This window comes from Eucalyptus grandis, chromosome 5 (assembly GCF_016545825.1).
Source record: "Eucalyptus grandis isolate ANBG69807.140 chromosome 5, ASM1654582v1, whole genome shotgun sequence".
NCBI lineage: Eukaryota > Viridiplantae > Streptophyta > Magnoliopsida > Myrtales > Myrtaceae > Eucalyptus > Eucalyptus grandis.
The window spans coordinates 14,190,699-14,203,401 of record NC_052616.1 but is presented as its reverse complement, the minus strand read 5'-3'; the positions used below and the strand labels follow the sequence as shown (position 1 = coordinate 14,203,401).

Here is a 12,703-nt window from a genome sequence, read left to right as displayed (position 1 = left end):
CAAAGTGGTCCTCAACAAATTATACTTTGGTGGCACATAACCCGCAATATTATGATTAGCAGCATAAGTGAAAGCGGATTGAAAATAAGGATTCATTGCTAAGTTAAATGGCAAACCCGCTGAATAAAACATCCTAGCAATCTCACAATCTAGACGTTCCCGTTGAGTCATATTAAATGCATTTTCAAGTGATTTTCCACTCCCACTTTCGCCTTTCCTTTTTTGGAGTTCAATGATAAATTCATTCTGTCACCACCACCACCACTAAGTGAATAACTAGCAGGAGGCAAAGGTACATTTCTAGGTGCAATACTCATTAATTTAGTATTGACCTCTTCCTCTAATCTTTCCATCTCCAAAAGATCCTTTTTTTTCTACTTTTGTGCACTTTCCAATTCTTTTTCCACTTATCATCATCAAATGGCACCTCACTCTTGTATATGAACTCTTAAAATCTTTTTCACAAAAGTTGCATCTCCAAGACAAATTTCCCCCCGCATCAGTATGATTAACTAACTTAGTAACATACCTCCATAATAGTTATTTTACAACTTCATTGCTAGAGGTAGTTTGTGTGCTTGAAGTACTACTAGCCATATTTGAACTTGAAGACATTCTGCAAAAAGAAGAAAAAATAAACATGTTATTATCAATTGCTATAAGGTTTCAAGTCGGAAACAAGTGAACCAACATCAATGCTAGTCAAACACCCAAGAAAAAAGAAATCAGAACAGAAATCATAACAGAGCACAATCCATATCATCTTATAAGGTTTCTCACTGTCTACCTCGTGCAGCCCCCTTTCCTAAACCAACATTCAAAACCCAGATCATAGATTGCACTAATTGTATGAATGGTAATGCTTTAATATCAATTACAAATCAGTAAATTGCCCAGAAAATAAAAGATTACAAATCAGTAAATCACCCAAAAAATAAAAGAACTCTGTAAAGGGGAGAAACACATTCGAATGCTATAGAAACAAAAGAACGAAATTCAAAACTATACCCTCATGCGTTAGCAGCAAAAGCAAGCCAATCAACCACAAAAGTTTTGAGTCCCGCAACATATTCTTTGCTTTGCAGAGAGAGAGAGAGAGAGATTCTGACTCCAAATGCAACCCCAAAACTGAAACACAAGCGCAAAAGACAAGTACCCACCTCGGAATCAATACTTCGAATTCGAAAGGCAGCTTGGAATTACGGCAACGGTCGCAATGGTAGAGAGAGAGTTTCCAAGCAGCAATCGACAAAAAATATAATTCACGGAAAATCTCACAATCGTGAACAAACAGAACGGACAGAGCACCAAAATCTTAAAAAAAAAAAAAAAAAAAAAAAAAAAAAAAAAAAAAAACGCAAAGCATCGGCCAACGAGCAGTCCACCAAACAAAAACAACAACAACAACCCAGGGAGCGAAACCGGCACAAGAGCGCTGGAGACAGAGAGACGGAAAAAGGGTCCGAAAAATCCCCCTTTCCCCGAACTAGGGTTCGCCAAAAAATCCCAAATCGCAAGATGCTAACCTGAGGTGCGGGGGCTACTGCGATTCGGAGACTGGTGGGGTGGGCTGCGTGGCTGGCAAAGCAACACCGGCAAAAGAACGGCGAAAGAAGAGAACCGCTCACTGCTCAGGCTCGTTCGCTGCGACTGGAGAAGACAAAGAGAAGACTGAAGTGAAGAACCCGTGCGTGCGAGTGGACAAACGCGAAGAACCCGTGCGTGCGACTGAACTGAAGTGAAGAACCCGTGCGCTCGCCGCTCACAATCGTGAACAAACGGAACGAACAGAGCACCAAAATCTGAAAAAAGAAAGAGAACACGAAGCATCAGTCAACGAGCAGTCCACCAAACAAAAACAACAACAACCCAGGCAGCGAAACCGGCAAAAGAACGGCACAAGAACGCTAGAGACAGAGAGATGGAAAGAGGGTCCGAAAAATCCCCCTTTCCCGAACTAGGGTTCGCCAAAAAAATCCCAAATCGCAAGATGCTAACTGAGGCGGGGGGCTACGGCGAGTCGATGACTGGTGGGGTGGGCCGCACGGCCGGCAAAGCAACACCGGCGAAAGAAGAGAACCACTCACTGCTCCGGCTTGTTCCCTTTGCGATTTGGAGAAGACAAAGAGAAGACTGGAAGTGAAGAACCCATGCGTGCGTGTGCAACTGATGTTTTAAATTTTATTTTTATTTATTTTTTTATTTATTTCATATATTTATATTTAGAGCCCAGAAGTTTTGAAAATTTATAAAAATAACCCCGTGCATGTCGAAGTCACGTGTCGGAATTTCCGACTCGCGTGTCGGAAATAGTTGACCGCGTGTCGGAGCGTGTCGGAGCATGTCGGACACGTGTCGGAGTGTCGGACACGACACGAAGGATCCCGGAGAGTGTCCGTGCTTCATAGGTGCACACTCTGCAGAAGAGAGAGGGAGAGCGCGCGTGCAGGCGCTACAGGAGAGAGAAAGAATACCATCTCGACTCGGCGGGCCGACCCACACAGCGCCTCGTCTGTCCACGTGGCGCTCCATGATTGGTCCGGACCATGCTGACATGGCATCGATTGAATTGTCTCAATCTTATTAGGTACGTTAAGGGCACCACGTCATCTGTGCTTTGATCCATTCACGGGTCGACACCTGTCCGCTGGCGGGTCCACATCGGCTCCCTCTTCTCTCCCACGTCGTTCCAATTTAAACCAACACGCGGGCATTTAAAAAAGTGAAAAGGGCATTCTCTCTCCTCTTTGCTCTCTCTTCCTCTTCCGATGCTCCTTCCGGCCTATCGATTCCTCCGACAACCGTCGCTCCCTCCCGACGACGGTCTTTCTCTCTCCACTCGACGGCCTCATCTCAAGGCTCCATTCTCTCGGCGCACTTCTTCCTAAATCACGCTCTCTCTGGCCGATTTCGCTCGCCTCTCTCCGTCCCCCGACTCGCGACCAAGAAGCAATCACTCCGCCCTGCTTGAAGCAGTCCCTCGAGAAGCCCTAAATCTGTCACCGCAAGTTAGGTTCGATTTTATTTCATGGGTTTTTATGTTCGCATCTTTATTTTAGGGAGAAAGCTTGGCCTAAGCGACCAGAAGTTCACTGGTTTATTGCTTCTGATTCTAAGCTCAGCAATGCAAGAAAGCTTAGGTGAACGGCGACAGAGGTGGGGGATAGAAGGCCATATAATCTCTCCCTCTCCGTGAGCTTATCCCTCCGTAAAGCCCCGCCTCTATCTCTTCCAGAAATATCGGCCACTACCCCCACCCACGACCGATGGGTGGTGGGCAGCAATCCTATGGTGACGATTTGCAATCGTGCGATGATCGTGCAACGGTCGTGCAGCATTCGTGCGGCGGTCGTGCGACATTCGTGTGACAGTCGTGCGGCCATACATCAAATGAAATTGGTATGCCGGTCTTGGTAATCCAAAAATCTCCTCCTATAAGTCTTCTCACCGAAAATGGCTCAAGAAGTTGAGGACTCCGAAAGATGTGGAAACCTATCCAATTCACCCTCCTCCCCATTGCCGCACCAGGGCCCGAGTTTAGGTACTTCCCATAAAACAAGGTCGTGCGGAAATCACTGTTCCACTTATCCTATTCCTCTGAGTCAATGAATCCATCCATATTCATCTTCATTATCACTGTCCTCGAGTATTTCTTCCACAGCCGTCCTAGGTAGCATATGAACAAGCCCTTCATCGGCTCGAAGTTAGGGGCAGGGACGATCCACGACATGTGGATCGAAATCCCCATGTTGTCCTCCTTGAACTCTCTTTAATGCTTTGATCATCCTCCAATGGGGACTTTGATATGGAAGATGAATTTCAAACAATATGCCAATGCGTTGCGATCCATTTTAAGGTAAAAATAAACAAAACTATAAGCAGCCTAAGTGCTTTTTTACCTTTTCATGAGATTAATTGTAGGTTTTGCTTGTATTTCACGGCGTCAAAATCTGTGTTAGTTGGCCATGAGGATTCACATATGCATAGGCATCCACTCTCATGTTATGACCTTTTTAAGTGAGGTATTTCATCTATGTGTGCTAGGGGCTTTTTGGATGATACCCTTCTTAATGGGTATTTCCTAAAACTATGAAGTGAATCAACTCACAGCTCATAGTTGCAAAGCCGTGCAACTGCATGCCTCTTGTCACCATTGTGCCTTCACTTCTATATAAAGGGACGAATACAAGGCAAATGAATCACCACAATTCCCAATCTCAAATTCTCTCGTTGACATTCTCATTTCTCTGCATTCACTTACGTCCACGTTAAAGTTTCACTTAGCCATACACACGATCAATCGACATGGGTTTTCATCAAAAGATGATGATCCTTTTCTTTGTTCCTCTTGTGCTATCTCAAATTGCCTCTAGCTATTCCTTTAGTGACGTGGAGTCATGGTGTAACGAGACACCTTACCCACAACCGTGTAAACACTTCTTGACCCGCAACCCTAATCAAACCCCTCTCAACCAGAAATCCGATTTCTTGAAGGCCTTGATTCAAGTTGCCCTCGAGAGGACCCAGCTCGCCCGAATCAGCATGTACTTGTCGGGCTCCAGGTGCCACAACAAGCGCGAGAAGGTCGCATGGGCTGACTGCCTCCAGCTTTATGAGCACGCAGTCCTCAGCTTGAACCGCAGCATCGACCATCAATGCACTCCGGATGATGCACAAATTTGGCTCAGTGCCGCCCTGACTGACCTTGATACGTGTCGGACCGGGTTCATTGAGCTCGGCCTCCCAGACAAGATGTTGCCCTCGATGTGTAATGACATCTCCAAATTGATAAGCGACGCATTGTCCACCAATTATGTGCCATATGTTATGCCAAACCACACCAACGAATTCCCTACTTGGGTGAGGCCAGGCGATCGGAAGCTCCTGCACTCTTCTTCCATGGCATCTAGGGCCAATATCTTGGTGGCCCAAGACGGTTCAGGGAACTTCAAAACTATTGGCGAAGCTGTAACCGCAGCATCAAAGCGATCCGGTACGGCAAGGTACATAATCTACATCAAGGCCGGTACATTCGAAGAGAAGGTTGAACTTGGATTAGAATTGACGAACATTATGTTTGTCGGTGACGGCATTGGAAAGACCGTAATCACCGGAAACAGGAGTGTTGGTGGAGGATTTTCTACCCTTTCTTCAGCTACAGTTGGTGAGTTTATAGTAATTAAGTTATTTTTTATCATGTGCATTTTCTTCAGGATAGATTCTAAAGGAAAAAAAAGAGACGATAATCAAGTGCCAGTTAGTCTATTCATGCCGCACTAGGCTTATCTTAGTGAACTTAATATGCCGTATAAAGCATTTAGAGGTCTGTTTAGTTTGTGAGATACTTTTTAGTTTAGACAACATCAACAAGTAGACATGCGTACTATTGATCTTTCTCATCTTGAATTTCAGCTATCACTGGTGTGGGATTTATTGCTCAAGACATTACTTTCCGTAATACTGCCGGTGCAGCGAACGGCCAAGCAATTGCTCTCCATACCAGCTCAGAGACCTCGGTCTTCTTCGATGCGGCTTTGAGGGTTATCAAGACACCCTTAATGCTCATGCCGGTCGACAATTCTACAAAGAGTGCAATATTTATGGAACAATCGACTTCATCTTTGGAGATGCTGCTGCTGTTTTTCAAAATTGCAACGTTTATGCCAGAAACAGTCCTAGCAAGATCAATACAATTACTGCACAAGGGCGGAGTGAAAAAAATCAAACTACCGGCTTCTCCTTCCATAATTGCAAGTTAGGTTCGATTTTATTTCATGGGTTTTTATGTTCGCATCTTTATTTTAGGGAGAAAGCTTGGCCAAAGCGACCAGAAGTTCGCTGGTTTATTGCTTCTGATTCTAAGCTCAGCAACGCAAGAAAGCTTAGGTGAACGATGACAGAGGTGGGGGATAGAAGGCCATATAATCTCTCCCTCTCCGTGAGCTTATCCCTCCGTAAAGCCCCGCCTCTATCTCTTCCAGAAATATCGGCCACTACCCCCACCCACGACCGATGGGTGGTGGGCAGCAATCCTATGGTGACGATTTGCAATCGTGCGATGATTGTGCAACGGTCGTGCAGCATTCGTGCGGCGGTCGTGCGACATTCGTGCGACAGTCGTGCGGCCATACATCAAATGAAATTGGTATGCCGATCTTGGTAATCCAAAAATCTCCTCCTATAAGTCTTCTCACCGAAAATGGCTCAAGAAGTTGAGGACTCCGAAAGATGTGGAAACCTATCCAATTCACCCTCCTCCCCATTGCCGCACCAGGGCCCGAGTTTAGGTACTTCCCATAAAACAAGGTCGTGCGGAAATCATTGTTCCACTTATCCTATTCCTCTGAGTCAATGAATCCATCCATATTCATCTTCATTATCACTGTCCTCGAGTATTTCTTCCACAGCCGTCCTAGGTAGCATATGAACAAGCCCTTCACCGGCTCGAAGTTAGGGGCAAGGACGATCCATGACATGTGGATCGAAATCCCCATGTTGTCCTCCTCATTTTCTCAACCCTGAGCCATCACCATGTTGGCATGTTGGTCCATTGGCCTCCTAATGAAGATGTCGCAATTCTGGAAGACAACAGCAGAGTTGCCAAAAATGAAGTCAATTGTGCCGTAAATGTGACAGTCGCGGTAGAACTACAGTTTAGAGTGCGTATAAAATGTGTCCCGATAAGCCTTGAAGTTGCACTGATAGAACACGAATTGTTCCAAGCTGGCCAAAAGTGCAACGGCTTGTTCCTTTTGGGGACCAGCGGTATTGTCAAACGTGATGTCTCTTGACCAAAAACCTTCCCCGAAGACAGCTACATGAATTTTGAGAGATTAGATTAAGAGCTATTATATTAGTGGGCTAGTAATTGGCCACATTTGGAGAGCTTAATATCTTACCAAACATAGCTAAAGTCATGGTGGTGGAACCATCTCAAACATTTTTTATGCTAGTGACGACAGTTCGATTCATGCCATCGCCAACGAACATGATGTTCTTCATGTCCTCTCTAATATCTACTTGCTCGTTGTAGACTCCCGCTTTCACATATTACCACTCTTTCGGGCCATTTTGTACCAATTGTATGGAGTGCAACCATATCCTCATTGATTGTCTTGTGGGAGCCAGAATTGTCCTAGGCCACGATGAAGCTGGCCTTTGAAGTTTTCGCATTCCAAGATACTAGAAGCCCGCTGTACGGGTCTGGTAGTGCTCTTATAACCAAACAAGAGTAACAACCTCACAATTTTAATACATAAATGAATTTATTGGACAAAATAACAAGCTAAAAAAAAATGAATAAGACAAAGAAAGCAATGGATTACCTCTCTTGCCACCATCATGGTCATAGTCAAGGGCCTCGTGCTAGGGGGTGGTGGCGGCATTAACAAAGGTGGTGGTTGTGGTGATGGCAACGAGGAGGAGGAGGAAGGCGGTAGTGAGATTCCAGTTGGACATGTTGGTTGATCTATGGTGACGGCATCGAGTGGAGACAGTGCGGGATTTTGGATGGAGTAACTTCCGAATGGGACGAGGTTCATCTACTTATATAGAAGATGGAGATCACAGCTACCACAATTTCAATATTTTGAAACGGCAAAGTGTGTGATTCTAATGGGGGAGTGTATGACATCCTAAATTTTTCACTTCTGCTTTCAATTAAATTAATCGGGCATTTCATCGATGTGCCTATAAGGCTGTTCTTAGAGCTAATCACTCTCGAGATAACTAAACTATCTGGGAAAGCCATTATGGAATTTCAATGCAATAACCGCCGCCAGACGCCGACGACCGCCACCGTCCATCGGCAGCCTACCATTGCCAACCGCCGCACAACTGCCGCCAGATGCCGCACAATCGTTGACCATCACCGCCAACCGCCACCATAGGACCACTGCCCACAGCTCACCAGCCACCGCCCCCACCTACGGCTGGTGGGCTGTGGGCGGCAATCCTGCAGCAACGATTTGCAATCGTGCGGCAATCGTGAGACGGTTGTGCAGCATTTGTGCGGTAGTCGTGCGACGGTCGTGCAGCATTAATGCGACAGTCGTGCGGCCATACATCAAATGAAACCGGTATGCCAATCTTGGGAATCCAAAAACCTTCGCCTATGAGTCTTCTCACCGAAAACGGCTCAACTTCTTGAGGACTCTAGAGGATGTGGAAACCTGTCTAATTCACCCTCCTCCCTATCGCCGCATCGAGGCCCGAGTTTAGGTACTCCCCGTAAAACAGGGTCGTGAGGAAATCACCATTCCACTTGTCCCATCCCTCTGAGTCAATGAATCCATCCATATTCGTCTTCATTATCATTGTCCTCGAGTACTTCTTCCACGGCTGTCCTAGGTAGCTCTTGAACAAGCCCTTCACCGGCTCGAAGTTAGGGGCAAGGATGATCCGCGACATGTGGATCGAAATCCCCATGTTGTCCTCCTCGTTTTCTCGATCCTGAGCCGTCACCATGTTAGCATGTTGGTCCATCGGCCTCCTAATGAAGATGTCACAATTTTGGAAGACAACAACAGAGTTGCCAAAAATGAAGTCGATGGTGTCGTAAATGTGATAGTCGCAATAGAACTGTCATTTGGAGTGCATATAAAGTGTGTCCTGGTAAGCCTTGAAGCTGCACCGATAGAACACGGATTGTTCTAAGCCGGCCAAAAGTGCAACGGCTTGTTCCTTTTGGGGATCAACGGTATTGTCAAACGTGATGTCTCTTGACCATAAACCTTCCCCAAAGACAGCTGCATGAATTTTGAGAGATTAGATTCAAAGATATTATATTAGTGGACTAGTAATTGGCCACATTTTGAGAGCTTAATATCTTACCAAACATAGCTGAAGTCATGGTGGTGGAACCATCTCGAACATTTTTATTGCCAGTGACGACAGTTCAATCCATGCCATCGCCAATGAACATGATATTCTTCATGTCCTCTCTAATATCTACTTGCTCGTTGTAGACTTCCGCTTTCACATATTACCACTCTTTCAGGCCATTTTGTACCAATTGTATGGAATGCAACCATAGCCTCATTGATTGTTTTGTGGGAGCTAGAATTGTCCTAGGCCACGATGAAGCTGGCCTTTGAAGTTTTCGCGTTTCAAGATGATAGAAACCCGTTGTACGGGTCTGGTAGTGCTCCTGTAACTTACAGGAGTAACAACCTCACAATTTTAATAAACAAATGAATTTATTGGACAAAATAAAAAGCTAAAAAAAATGAATAAGACAAAGAAAGCAATGGATTACCTTTCTTGCCACCATCATGGTCATGGTCATGGGCCTCATGCTTGGGGGTGGTGGCAGCATTGACAAAGTGGTGGCGGTGGTGATGGCGACGAGGAGGAGGAGGAGGAAGGCGGTAGTGAGATTTCAATTGGACATGTTGGTTGGTCTGTGGTGACGGCGTTGAGTAGAGATAGTGCGGGATTTTGGGTGGAGTAACTTGCGAATGGGACAAGGTTCATTTACTTATATACAAAATGGAAATCATAGCTACCACAGTTTCAATCTTTTGAAACGGCAAAGCATGTGATTTTGATGGGGGAGTGTGTGACATCCTAAATTTTTATTTTTATTTTGGTAAAAGGTAAGAATTAAAAATTTATGACATCCTAGATTTTTCACTTCTGCTTTCAATTAAATTAATTGGGCATTTCATCGATGCGCCTATAGGGTTTTTCTTAGAGCTGATTACTCTCGAGATAACTAGACTAGTTGGGAAAGCCATTACGGAATTTTAATGTAATAATCGCCACCAGACACCAACGATCGCCACATCCATCGGCAGCTTCCCATCGCCAACCGCCGCACAACCGCGACCAAATGCCGCACAATCGTTAACCATCGCTACCAACCACTCCCGTAGGGCCACTACCCACAACTCACCGGCCACCGCCCCCACCTGCGGCCGATAGGCTGTGGGCAGAAATTCTGCGGCGATGGTCTGCGATCGTGCGGCGATTGTGCGACGGTCGTGCGGCATTCATGCGGCAGTCGTGCAACAATCGTGTGGCATTTGTGCGACAGTCGTGCGGCCATACATCAAATGAAACCGGTATGCCGGTCTTGAAAATCCATAAATCTCCCCCCTATGAGTCTTCTCACTGAAAATGGCTCAACTTTTTGAGGACTCCGAAGGATGTGGAAGCCTATCCAATTCACCCACCTCCCCATCGCCACACCGAGGCCCGAGTTTAGGTACTCCCCATAAAACAAGGTTGTGAGGAAATCACCATTCCACTTGTCCCATCCATCTGAGTCAATGAATCCATCCATATTTGTCTTCATTATCACTGTCCTCGAGTACTTCTTCCACGGCCATCCTAGGTTGCTCTTGAACAAGCCCTTCACCGGCTCGAAGTCGGGGGCAGGGACGATCTGCGACATGTGGATCGAAATCCCCGTGTTGTCCTCCTCGTTTTCTCAACCCTGAGCCATCACCATGTTGGCATGTTGATCCATCGGCCTCCTAACGAAGATGTCACAATTCTGGAAGACAACAGCCGAGTTGCCAAAAATGAAGTCGATGGTGCCGTAAATGTGACAGTTGCGGTAGAATTGCCATTTGGAGTGCGTATAAAGTGTGTCCGGGTAAGCCTTTAAGCTACGTCAACGTCAGCATTTTGGCCGGATTTTAGCCGGATTGGCACTTTGATCTATTTTGCTCCGATTTTGGCACTTAAGTGTCACTTTCCTAACTTTTGGCACTTAAGTGTCCGTTCGTGCCAAGTTTTGGCTTTCTAGGAGTCCGTGATTCCTCTTTTGATGTTACTAGTAGCTTGAAGGGATGGGAATTATGCGAGGATTTGCCACGAGCTGCGACTCCCTCGCCCTTGTTGGATATTGGGGCAATCTCATCAATAGAGGTGGCAATCAATGAAACGAGAACTTGACTCGATAATAAGGCTCCATTTATTTTGAAAAAAAAATGAATAATTAGGAAAACTATTTTTTATTTTCTAAAAGTGACCGCTTGTAATGGTTAGAAAAATGAATGAAAGAAAATATTTTGATCACTCACGAAATAAATTGAGGTTAAGAGAAAGTTATTAAGGGATTTATTTTTTTCTTTATGGTTTTTCAACATGTAATGGGTACTTCTGATCAATTTGGGATTAATTGGGAGGGATGTGCGTGGATTCGCGATCTGCGGATCCTCACCTCGACAAAATGATCCGACCTTAGAGCTCAGACAAGTTACTAAAGGTCGGGGAAATTGTATTAGACAATTTCCGAGTATATTTCTAGGAAGTGCAAATAAGCCATTTTGATGAGCGGTATTTGAGAATACCTGCTTGGCATTAGAATTGCCTCCACGACAACTTTAAATTTTGCTCTTATTAGAAAAGGGCTATGATTTAAGCATGCAAATTAGAAGGCTCCGTACTCAAGTTATTGGATCATATTCTTGAGTGAGTCTGTGGTTCCTCATGGGGAACAGGCCTTCATATACTTTCACAATCGAATCAAAAATACATTGATAACTTGGAAAATATCACCAAATTAACGTAGGATCAACATATACGGTTTTTGGCAATAATATAGTTACTATAGTTTCTGACCTGTTCATTTTACATGAAAATAATTAACAAATGCATACACCTTACACATTAGTTATTAAAATGTAGATATACATTCTGCACAAACACGATTAACATAAAATGCATCATAATTATTTTCTTGAGTCAATGAATATTATATGCATAAAAATTTAATTATTAAACAAATGCACATATAATGAGTAAAAAAATATATAGAAAAAAATAAATGATAATTATAGAAATGGTCCATGGACATTTGCTCAAATATGCAATAACTTTTAATTTATTGAATTTTATTTATAAACTTTTGATACATGTTTAATATTGTTCATGAACTTGAATTAATGGAATGACTGGCTTGAACATTTTCATTTTGTCTAGGACATGATCGTATCGAAATTTCATGGATAATATCGATTAAATTAAAATTTAGAGATGATATTGCATATTTGGTTAAAATTGAGTAATCGCATTAAATAAATTAATAGTTCGGGAATGATATTGTAGCCTGGGTCAAAGTTCAGTTCTATTTATGAATTTTTTACCAAAATGAAAAGGTGGAAAAGTAGAAGCAGAAAGCTGGAGCGGCTGAAGTTCAGTGATCGGTGAACACTGACTCGTGTCTTCTCTCTCTCATGGCGTCTTCGTCACTACTTTCCCTCTCTGCACCATTTTCTCGCCTTCACTTTGTTCTGAAGCTCCCGCTTCCGTCGGCACCGACACTCCGGCTGCCGTTGCAAGCGCTCTCTCTCTCTCTCGACAATTGATGGCTCGAAGGGATAGTTTTGTAGCGAATATTGGTTCTCTTATCGGTGTGTTTTTGCGCTCAAGTGAGAGGCAGTGGATAAATTCTAAGTCAAGTCGTGTCGTCTCAGGTACGTGGCTTCGTTTAGGGAGTTCCGGTGTCTGTGGCTTCCTTTATGCATTAAGGAGCTGATGATTCATGTTGAAGATCCTTACCTTGGTGCTATTTTGTTTGTTACTGGAGACTGGAGGCATCGGACAAATATTAATATGCTCAAGAGAAGGAATTTCCTCCAGATATATTCCCTTTTTCACATTATCTCGGCATAATTGCTTCATCTTAAATTAATAAGATGTGAAGGCTTGGGAGATGGACAGTGGAAACTTCTGTCGAATTTCATTCAAAAGA

At 44.2% G+C, this 12,703-nt stretch overlaps 2 pseudogenes; one reads left to right on the top strand and one right to left on the bottom strand.

Moving 5' to 3' along the window:
- The first annotated feature begins 4,305 nt into the window (after nt 1–4,305).
- LOC104446265 lies at nt 4,306–5,890 on the top strand (annotated as a pseudogene).
- A 2,264-nt stretch (nt 5,891–8,154) lies between these two features.
- On the bottom strand, nt 8,155–10,396 carry LOC120293656 (annotated as a pseudogene).
- Between the last annotated feature and the right edge of the window lie 2,307 nt (nt 10,397–12,703).